The sequence below is a fragment of the Mauremys reevesii genome, linkage group 2 (assembly GCF_016161935.1).
Source record: "Mauremys reevesii isolate NIE-2019 linkage group 2, ASM1616193v1, whole genome shotgun sequence".
Lineage (NCBI taxonomy): Eukaryota > Metazoa > Chordata > Testudines > Geoemydidae > Mauremys > Mauremys reevesii.
This window is the reverse complement of record NC_052624.1, coordinates 145,763,567-145,773,866: the sequence shown is the minus strand read 5'-3', so window position 1 is coordinate 145,773,866 and position 10,300 is coordinate 145,763,567.

The following is a 10,300-nucleotide window of genomic DNA, read 5'->3' as shown; positions in this document are numbered from 1 at the left end:
TCACGTGCATAATAGCACATGCACGTGAATGGACACAGGGTGCTAAAATTAAATTAACCCAGGGGTTCTCAAACTGGGGGTCGGGACCCCTCAGGGGGTCACGAGGTTATTACTGGGGTCGCAAGCTGTCAGCCTCCACCTCAAACCCCGCTTTTCCTCCAGCATTTATAATAGTGTTAAATACATAAAAAAGTGTTTTTAATTTATAAGGGGGTGGGGGGTTGCACTCAGAGGTTTGCTATGTGAAAGGGGTCACCAGTACAAAAGTTTGAGAACCACTGAATTAACCCCTCTGGAGCCTCGGGGAATGCAGGGGAGTGGGGTCTCCCTTGGTATGGTTGGGAAGGAGGTAGGTGGTGTAGGATATTGCTCTTCTCAGGTGATCCCTCCCCCATGGCTCTATCATTGTTAATCTAAAGTGGCTAATTTGAAATGAAGCTACCCTCCCCTGACATGAATCTCCCTATGGCACTGAAATTAAATGTAGACTATAATTTGGCATTTGAGAAGTGAAAGGGATGGTAGCCCTAAGGGAAAAGATAACAGCTTGGCTCTTTGTATTAAATAGCTGTCTGCAAGCCTCAAACTGCTGATGAGCTTTAGGGTAGGGAAGGCTGTGCCTCCCCAAACAGGCCGGCCTGCCCCCTATCTGACCCCCACCCACTTCCTCCCCCCCGGCTGCCCCCCTCAGAATCCCTGACCCATCCTGCTCCTTGTCCCCTCACCGCCCCCCCAACCACCACCACCCCAGGACCCCATCCCCACCAACCCCGTCCCCTGACTGCCCCGAACCCATCCACCCCCACCGAGTCCTGACAGACCCCAGAACGCCCACAATCCAACCCCGTTCCTGCCCCCGACCACCACACCCCCCTGCCAGCAGTGCTGTCCAGGGCCACTCCTGGGTTACCACCGCCTCTCCCGGAGCCTCAGCGCACCGCGTCCAGGAGCTGCCTTGGCCCCTGGACAGTGCTACAGTGGCATGGCTCCAGCAATGGATTCCTTGAGGACCTGCTCCATGATTTTGCTGGGGACAGAGGTGAGGATGACTGGCCTGTAGTTCCCCAGGTTCTCTTTCTTCCCTTTTTAAAAGATGGGCACTTTTTCCAGTCATCCAGGATCTTCCCCGATTTTGAAAACTTGTGACAGAGCCAATGGCTCTGCGATCACATCCACCAATTCCCTCAGCACCCTTGGATGCATTAGATCTGGACGCATGGACTTATGCATGCCCAGCTTTCCTAAATAGTCCTTAACCTGTTCTTTCACCACTGAGGGCTGCTCACCTCCCCATACTGTGCTGCCCAGTGCAGCAGTCTGGGAGCTGACCTTGTCTGTGAAGACCAAGGCAAAACAAGCACTGAGTACTTCAGCTTTTTCCATATCATCTGTCACTTGGTTGCCTCCCTGTAACAGGCGGACTCACCCCTGTGGCACCTCCTATTGGTGACTCTGGGGAATTAGCTCTTTCCAGCTCAGGAGCACCCTCTGCAGGCCAGTGATCCCCCTGTCTTCTCCTGGCCCCTGTGTCCCTCCCAGGACCCCGGTGCCCCTTTTACCTTTAACTGGGTTGCCCCTTCCCAGGGGGAACCCCCACCCTACTATCCCCACTTCGCCTCAGTAGTGGCTACTGCCCAGTCTCTATCTAGCCCCCGTTCGCTGGGGCAGACTGCAGTAGCCAGCACTCATCATCGGCAAAGGGGGGTTGGACCTGCTGCCTTGGCCTACCCCTAGGTTGCCCCCTGCAACCCCCAGTACCTTTTGCCCTATGCTAGGCCACAGCCTGGGGTTTTCTAGGCTGAAGCTCCCCCAGCCCTGCTTCACCCTAGGTACCTTGTCTCACTTCCCTACAGCCAAGCCCTTCTCTCTCTGAAGGCAGAGAGAGACTGACTGAGCTCCTGGCTCACAGCCTTTTATAGGGGCCAGCTGAGGCCTGATTGGGGTGTGGCCCAGCTGCGGCTACTTCCCCAATCAGCCCAGCTTTGAGAGCAGCAGCTCTCAAGCCCTGCCAGGCCGCTTTTAAACCCCCTTAAAACCAGAAGCAGGGATCCACCCTGATACTGAATGGGGGAGTGTAAGGGGCCCACACTTTCCCTGACCACCTTCTTGTTGTTAACATTCCTGTAGAAACCCTTCTTGTTACCCTTCACATCCCTTGCTAGCTGCAGCTCCAGTCATGCTTTGGCCTTCCTGATTACACCCCTGCATGCGAGCAATATATACTCCTCCCTAGTCATCTGTCCAAGTTTCCACTTCTTGTAAGCTTCCTTTTTGTGGAACCAGCCAGTCTGTTATTTTCTGATGGTTTATTTGGAGTGAGGGAAATAAGCACAAGAAAGCCGGAAAATGACTAGCAATTTGTTCTGCGTACAAGGAGGCAGATGATATTGCTGAATATCTGACTATGGTCAAAAGCCTGTGAGTAATACATGAAATCCCTGATGATAAGAAAGTTCCTACCCTGATTGCGAAATTAACTGATGCAGCTCCAACACCTGTGATAACAGAGGTTTTGAGACCAGGAAGTTGCCAGGCGGTAGTTTGTGAGAACACAAAAGGCCCAATTGACAGAGAAGGGGGTGTTTTCCCCCACGCTGGTGAGAAACAGAAAGCAATTATGGGAGAACTGCTGGGAAAAGGTGAATCTGATCAAAGGGTAAACACACCTCGCACACAGAGCACAGATCACAGCCCTCTAGGGGGCAGGGAAGGACCCAGTTCTGGGAGCGGGAAACACAGGGTAACCCCAAAAAGGGATCTGGATTTTCTGCACATGTACAGTCCTGGGGTTGGGAGACCGCTCCCCAAAGGGCCAGCCAATGTGCAGGATCCCTCTGAACACCCATTTTGCCAGACCCTGAGGCACCAAAATTCCAGAAACATGATTAAATTAAGAGCCCACGCAAAGGGGAACACTGGAGGGAAGGAAAAGCCAGTGACTGATTACATGGGAGAGAGTCATAGGACACCCTGGGTAATGAATAAACTAACCTCAAACTAGAATATCTGAACAGAGGGCGTGGTATCATAAAGATACTTGTAAATGCCCATCTGTGATAAAAAAATGGTATTTATGTTAAATTTTGGGGAAAAGAATTTTGACATGGATGTTAAACCTTATGATAATGCTTCTTTTCAATAAACACCTGTAAACAGATTTAAAGCTTATCACAGCAGAGAAACCATAAAAAACCTGGTTTGCTGTGTGAATGGGGAAACTGAGGCACACTGCCTCATGGGAACTATAACACAAACTGCCCATGAGCTGGTCAGTGACTAGCCCTCTTGCAGTAAACTAAGAGGGGAGGTGTGCCACTCTGTACCTCGGGGGAACACCCTACACCCCCATGTTCATCTTTATAAAATGATTGTGTGGTATCCAATGCAAAGTTTGTCATGTCGGGTGTTTTTGGAATGCTCATGATGCACTGAGCAGTGTTGTTATAGTGATGTTACAGTAATGTTAGAGGTTATCATTTCATATATATAGTTATGAGGCTGAAAATGTGTCCTCATGGCTTAAAATAAGCCCAGGCAAAAAATCTCCAAGAGCAGAGGGGTAATTCACGCTTCATCAGGGCAGGGATGGGACAAACCCACCCCAGTCTGGCAGGAACAAAGGACACTGGCCTAGGCAGCAAATAAAGGATCTGTTGGACTCTCTAGTGCAGGGGTGGACAAACTATGGCCCGTGGGCCGGATCTGACCCATCAGGGCTTTGGATCTGGGCCACGGGATTGCTACCCCCGTGGTGCTGTGGGCCCCACGCCACTCCTGGAAGCAGCCAGCACCACGTCCCTGCAGCCCCTGGGAGACTGGGGGCAGAGAGCTCCGTGTGGTACCATCACCTCCAGACACCACCCCCCACAGCTACCATTGGCCAGGAATGGAGAACCGCTGCCAATGGGAGCTTCGGGGGAGGTACCCACAGGCAAGGGCAACACACGGAGCCCTCTGCCCCTCCCCCAGGGGCTGCAGGGATGTGGTGCTGGCCGCTTCCAGGAGTGGCACGGGGCCCACAGCGCCACAGGGGTGGCAATCCCGTGGCCCAGATCCAAAGCCCTTATGGGTCGGATCCAGCCCAGGGGCACCTTAAGCCCCTGTCGCACCCCTCCTGCACCTCAACCTCCTGCCCTGAGCCCCCTCCCGCACTCTGCACTCCAACCCCTCGCCCTGAGCCCCCTCCTGCACCACGCACCTTCCCACACCCCAACCCCCTGCCCTGAGCCCCTCCCACACTCTGCATCCCCTCCTGCGCCCCCACCCCTAGCCCTGAGTCCCTTCCTGCACACCGCACTCCGCTCCCACACACTGCATTTTCTCCTGCCCCCCAACTCCCTGCCCCAGCCCTACATTCTTGGCCCTTCATGCAATTTCCCCACCCAGATGTGGCCCTCAGGCCAAAAAGTTTGCCCAGCCCTGCTCTAGTGAGTCACCCACGCCCCTTCCTTTGGTCAGTTTGGGACTGTGATGAGGTAATGCTCACCTGACTCTCGGGAGCGGGGGGGGGCAAAGCCAAGAGGGAAGAAAGGACATGATAAAAGGGAGAGACCTTTGCCATGCTCTTCCTCTCTCTTCCACCTCCATCTACAGACACCACCACCAAGCGACTGAAGTGCTGATCAAAGGGGAGAGCCTGGCTGAAAAGTAACCAGCCAGCCTCTGGTGAGAAGCAGCTAAGTGTGTGAGGACACTGAAAGTGTTAGGATCAGCTTAGAATGAGTTTTGCTTTTATTTCATTTGACCAAATCTGACTTGTTCTGCTTTGACTTATAATCACTTAAATCTACCTTTGTAGTTAATAAATCTGTTTGTTTGTTCTACCTGAAGCAGTGCGTTTGGTTTGCAGTGTGTCAGAGACTCCCCTTAGGATAACGAGCCCGGTACATATAAATTTCTTTGTTAAACTGACCAACTCATATAAGCTTGCAGCGTCCAGCAGGCATAATTGGGCACTGAAAGACGGAGGTTCCTACAGGCTGGCTCCCAGAGTCAAGCATTTGGGTGACCTAGCAGATCACCGGTCCAGACAACACCAGAGGGGAACGTCACAGTGGCGCAGCGAGCAGGGTGTATGCGCGGCTTGTTACTCTAAGTGAAGTTCACACTTTAAGCACTGATATTTGAGATTTTAAGTGAATCTTAAGTGCAGTGGCTAAGAACAGTCAGGAGGAGGGCACAGGTTTGTTATTTTATGTTTGTTTATTTCGGGTGAGGGAAATAAGCACAAGAAAGCAGGAAACTGACTAGCAGTGAGGCAGCTACAGAACTAGAGCTGGCCAGACTGGACGCGGCAGAGAAGGCAAAGGACGGCGCGTTTCAGATAAGCCAGGCAGAAATGAGGCTCAAAGAAGCAGCTGCGGCCAGGGAAACTATGGAGGCAGAGGCAGGCAGGGAGGAGGCTGCACAAAGAAGGGCCATGGAAGAAAAAGAGCAGGAAGAAAGAGAAGGAGAGAGAGCGCAAACACCAACTGGACCTCCTAGAGAAGCTGAACCAGAACCAGAACCCCCCAACGCCAACGACTCCCATCACTCCAAAAATCCACAAGTGGGAACATTTATGTTCTGCGTACAAGGAGACAGATGATATTGCTGAATATCTGACTATGGTCAAAAGCCTGTGAGTAATACATGAAATCCCCGATGATATGAGAGTTCCTACCTTGATTGCGAAATTAACTGATGCAGCTCCAACACCTGTGATAACAGAGGAGTTGAGACAAGGAAGTTGCCAAGTGGTAGTTTGTGAGAATACAAATGGCCCTGTTGATGAGGGGGGGGAAGGGGAATGTCTTCCCCCAGACTGGTGAGACACAGGGAGCAGTTATGGGAGAGCTGCTGGGAAAAGGTGAATCTGATCAAAGGGTAAACACACCTCGCCCACAGATCACAGCCCTCTAGGGTGCAGGGAAGGATCCAGTGCTGGGAGAGGGAAACACAGGGTGACCCCAAAAAAGGAGCTGGATTTTCTATACATGTGACTGATTACATGGGAGAGAGTCAAAGGACACCCTGGGTAATGAACAAACTAACCTTGAACTATAATATCGGAACAGAGGGTGTGGTATCATAAAGATACTTGTAAACACACATCTGTGATAAAAAAAAATTGGTATTAATATTAAGCTTTGGGAATAAGAATTTTGACATGGATGTTAAACCTTATGATAATGCTACTTTTCAATAAACACCTGTAAACAGGTTTGAAGCTTATCACAGCAGAGAAACCATAAAAAACCTGGTTTGCTGTGTGAATGGGGAAACCGAGGCACACTGCCTCATGGCCTTGATGGCTGGATGCCAAGAGAACTATAACAACAAACTGACTTCGAGCTAGTCAGTGACTAACCCTCTTGCAGTAAACTAAGAGGGGAGGTGTGATGCTCTGTACCTCGGGGGAACACCCTGCACCCCCATGTTCATCTTTGTAAAATGATTGTGTGGTATCCAATGCAAAGTTTGTCATGTCGGGTGTCTTTGGAAGGCTCATGATGCACTGAGCAGTGTTGTTATAGTGATGTTATAGGTTATAATTTCATGTATATAGTTATGAGGTTGAAAATGTGTCCTCATGGCTTAAAGCAAGCCCAGGCAAAAACTCTCCAAGAGCAGAGGGACAGTTCACACCTCATCAGGGCAGGTATGGGACAAACCCAGCCCAGCCACAAGGACACTGGCCTAGGCAGCAACAAAGGGTACGTCCAGACTACCCGCCCTATCGGTGGGTAGCGATCAATTTATCGGGGATCGATATATCGCGTCTCATCTAGACGTGATATATCAATCCTCAAATGCGTTCCCTGTCGACTCCGGAACTCCACCGGAGTGAGTGGCGGTAGTGGAGTCGACGGGGGAGCAGCGGACGTTGATCCCACGCCGTGAGGACGGGAGGTAAGTTGGAATAAGATACTTCGACTTCAGCTACGGTATTCCCGTAGCTGAAGTTGCGTATCTTACATCGACACCCCCCGCACACACACAAGTGTAGACCAGGCCAAAGGATCTGTTGGACTCTCGAGTGAGTCACCTCCCTTCCTTTGGTCAGTTTGGGACTGTGATGAGGTAATGCTCACCTGACTCTGGGGGGTGGGGGGCAAAGCCATGAGGGAAGAAAGGACATGATAAAAGGGGGAGACCCTTGCCATGTTCTCTCTCTTCCACCTCCATCTACAGACACCCCCACCAAGCGACTGAAGTGCTGATCAAAGAGGAGAGCCTGGCTGAAGGGCAACTAGCCAGGCTGTGGTGAGAAGCAGCTAAGTTTGTGAGGACATTGAAAGCGTTAAGATCAGCTTAGAATGCAGTTTGCTTTTATTTCATTTGACCAAATCTGACTTGTTCTGCTCTGACTTGTAATCACTTAAATCTACCTTTGTAGTTAATAAATCTGTTTGTTTGTTCTACCTGAAGCAGTGCGTTTGGTTTGAAATGTGTCAGAGACTCCCCTTGGGATAACAAGCCTGGTACAAGCAGCAAAGAGTCCTGTGGCACCTTATAGACTAACAGACGTTTGGGAGCATGAGCTTTCGTGGGTGAATGCCCACTTCATCACATGCATCCGACGAAGTGGGTATTCACCCACGAAAGCTTATGCTCCAATATGTCTGTTAGTCTATAAGGTGCCACAGGACTCTTAGCTGCTTTTACAGATCCAGACTAACACATCTACCCCTCTGATACTTGAAGCCTGGTACAGATCAATTTCTTTGTTAAATCAACGAACTCATATAAGCTTGCAGCGTCCAGCAGACATAACTGGGCACTGCAAGACAGAGGTTCCTAGGGTTGTGTCTGGGACCGGAGATACTGGCTAGTGTCATTCGGTTGCAAGTAGCTGGGAGCAGCTTACATGCCAGAGGCTGTGCATGGACAGCCCAGTAGTGGGGGGTCTCACAGCAGAGCAGGGTCAGGCTGGCTCCCAGAGTCGAGGATTGGGGTGACCTAGCAGATCACCGGTCCAGACAACACCAGCAGAACATCACTACCCCCCTCCAGCACAGAGCCCAGCTCCCAGCATCAGCTACCCACCCCCTTCCAGCACAGAGCCCCCAGCCCCCAGTGCCAGCTACGCACCCCCCTCCAGCACAGAGCCCCCAGTGCCAGCTACGCACCCCCCTCAGGCACAGAGCTCCGTGACAGGCTGGCACCTGGGGGGGAGGGTGATCCTGGAGTGAACTCTGGAGTGGAGGCTCCCTCAGCGAGGGCTCCGCGCTCGGCCCTGGCCCCAGCTGCTCCTGCCCAGGGCAGCCCCGAGCTCTGGTGCTGCCAGCCATGGAGGAAAGAGGAGAATGCCAAGGGACCACAGGATGTGGGCCCACAGCACCAAGACCCGGCCTCCCTGCCTGGGGACCTGACGGCTTTGGACACACATTCCTGTGGCCTCCAGGGGCTGCAGGGGGCATCCCCAGCCACAGTCCCCCTGAGACCCTGGCCCTGGCCCCGCAGCCGACAGGATCCATGGATCAGGGCCGCAGGGAGAACGTCCCCGGAGCAGCAGCTTCTCCAGCCCGTTTGGTTCTCTGGGAGCCGCGTGAGCAGAAACCACAGCGAGGCGGGTTTGTGCTGGTGCATTAAGAGAACAATCAAAGCCCTGGGAGCAGCCGCTCACTGCGTTTCCACCTGCTTTTCTAGGGCAAACTAAGCTCAGCGGCTCCCAACAGAGCGAGGCAGCGGAGGGCCCCGGGCAGGCTGCTCGCGTCCCGTCCCGCCAGGGCCCTGCGAGCTGCAGCAGTTACTCCCACCGGGGAGCGCTGGCCATTTGCAGAAGAAAAGACTCTTTGTTCCCCTCGCTAGGAACAGCTTCTTCTGTGTGTGCCTCGAGCTCCCTCGCTCATGCCTGCACGTGGCACACGCACCTGACACACACATGTGCATGCACATGCATGTCACACACACATCACACATGCACATACACAGCCCCTCCCCCTACAACTATGCACAAGACAGACAAGCCGTGCAAATCCCATGCACACACGTGCTATGCACAAGACACAGGTCCCAGGCAGGCCCCGCACGCCGAGAGGCAGACAGGCTGCTGCAGGGGCTGCTGGGCCAGGGCAGAGGACAGGGGGGCTCTGCTGGGCCTGCTCCTGCATCCTGCCTGGGGCTCTCAATGGGCCGATTGACGCGCTCGGTTCCTGCCAGCCCGACAGCGCCTGCGGCTGGGGAGAGAGGGGTAGCACTGTTCCCCAAAGAGCTGCCTGTCCGGCCAGGGGGATGGGGCCAGATCTTTCCCGAGCAATGGGGGAGGCACAGGAAGGAGGGGTCTGACCCCTGCCACTGGGAATCAAGGGTGCCTTTGTCCCCTACTGGAGAAGCCCTGGGGCTGGCCAAGTGGGTTAAATCCCAACCAAGTCACAAGGGAGTTATGGGTGCTGGGTTCAGCCCCTCTCCCTTAAACCCATGCACTCCTGCCCAGCTGACAATCTCAGCCCAGGGGAAGTGCATGGCAGAGCAGGGAGGGCCTGGGGCTGGAGTCGAAGGGGCTGAGGGGCAGGACTGGCAGACATTAGCGGCTGTAGGGCAGAGGCAGCTGCTGCGTTACACCCCAGGGAGAGTTTCTAGCAGTGACCCGATTCCTGGGCAGCGCCGGTCACCCCGCTCATGCCCATGGGCTCTGCGAAGGCAACGCCAGGCCCAGGCATGGGCTGGAACTGCGGTTCTGACGCTCCTGTGGCCGTGACAGCGGCTGGGGTGTTACCTGCAGACATTAGGGCACCCCACCTTTCCCAGTCCGTAGGGCTCCAGGCGAAATGCACCTGTCGGGCTCCGGGTGTAACTAGCCTGGTCAGTGTAAGTATCCACACCCAGGGGTGGCTCTAGGTATTTTGCGGCCCCAAGCACGGCAGGCAGGCTGCCTTTGGCAGCTTGCCTGCGGGAGGTCCCCGGTCCCGCGAATTCAGCGGCAGCCTGCAGAAGGTCCGCCAAAGCCGCGGGACCAGTGGACCCTCCACAGGCAAGCCGCCGAAGGCAGCCTGCCTGCTGCCATCGCAGCGACCGGCAGAGCACCCCCAGTGGCTTGCTGCCCCAGGCATGTGCTTGGCGTGCTGGTGCCTGGAGCCGCCCCTGCCCACACCCTTCCCCAATGCGTAGGGCTCCGGGTGTATACGACTTCTGCAGGTGTGCGGGACCTTTTCCCAGTAAAAGAGCCTTACACCGTAATATCCTACATCACCTCTATTTATTAACAATCACCCAGACCAGACTGCACACGCTACACACACAATGCTCACCACTCCCAATGAGACAGACAAACTTTTCTTGCTGGCCAGTCAGGATCGGGTCCATCTGGGGGGACTCC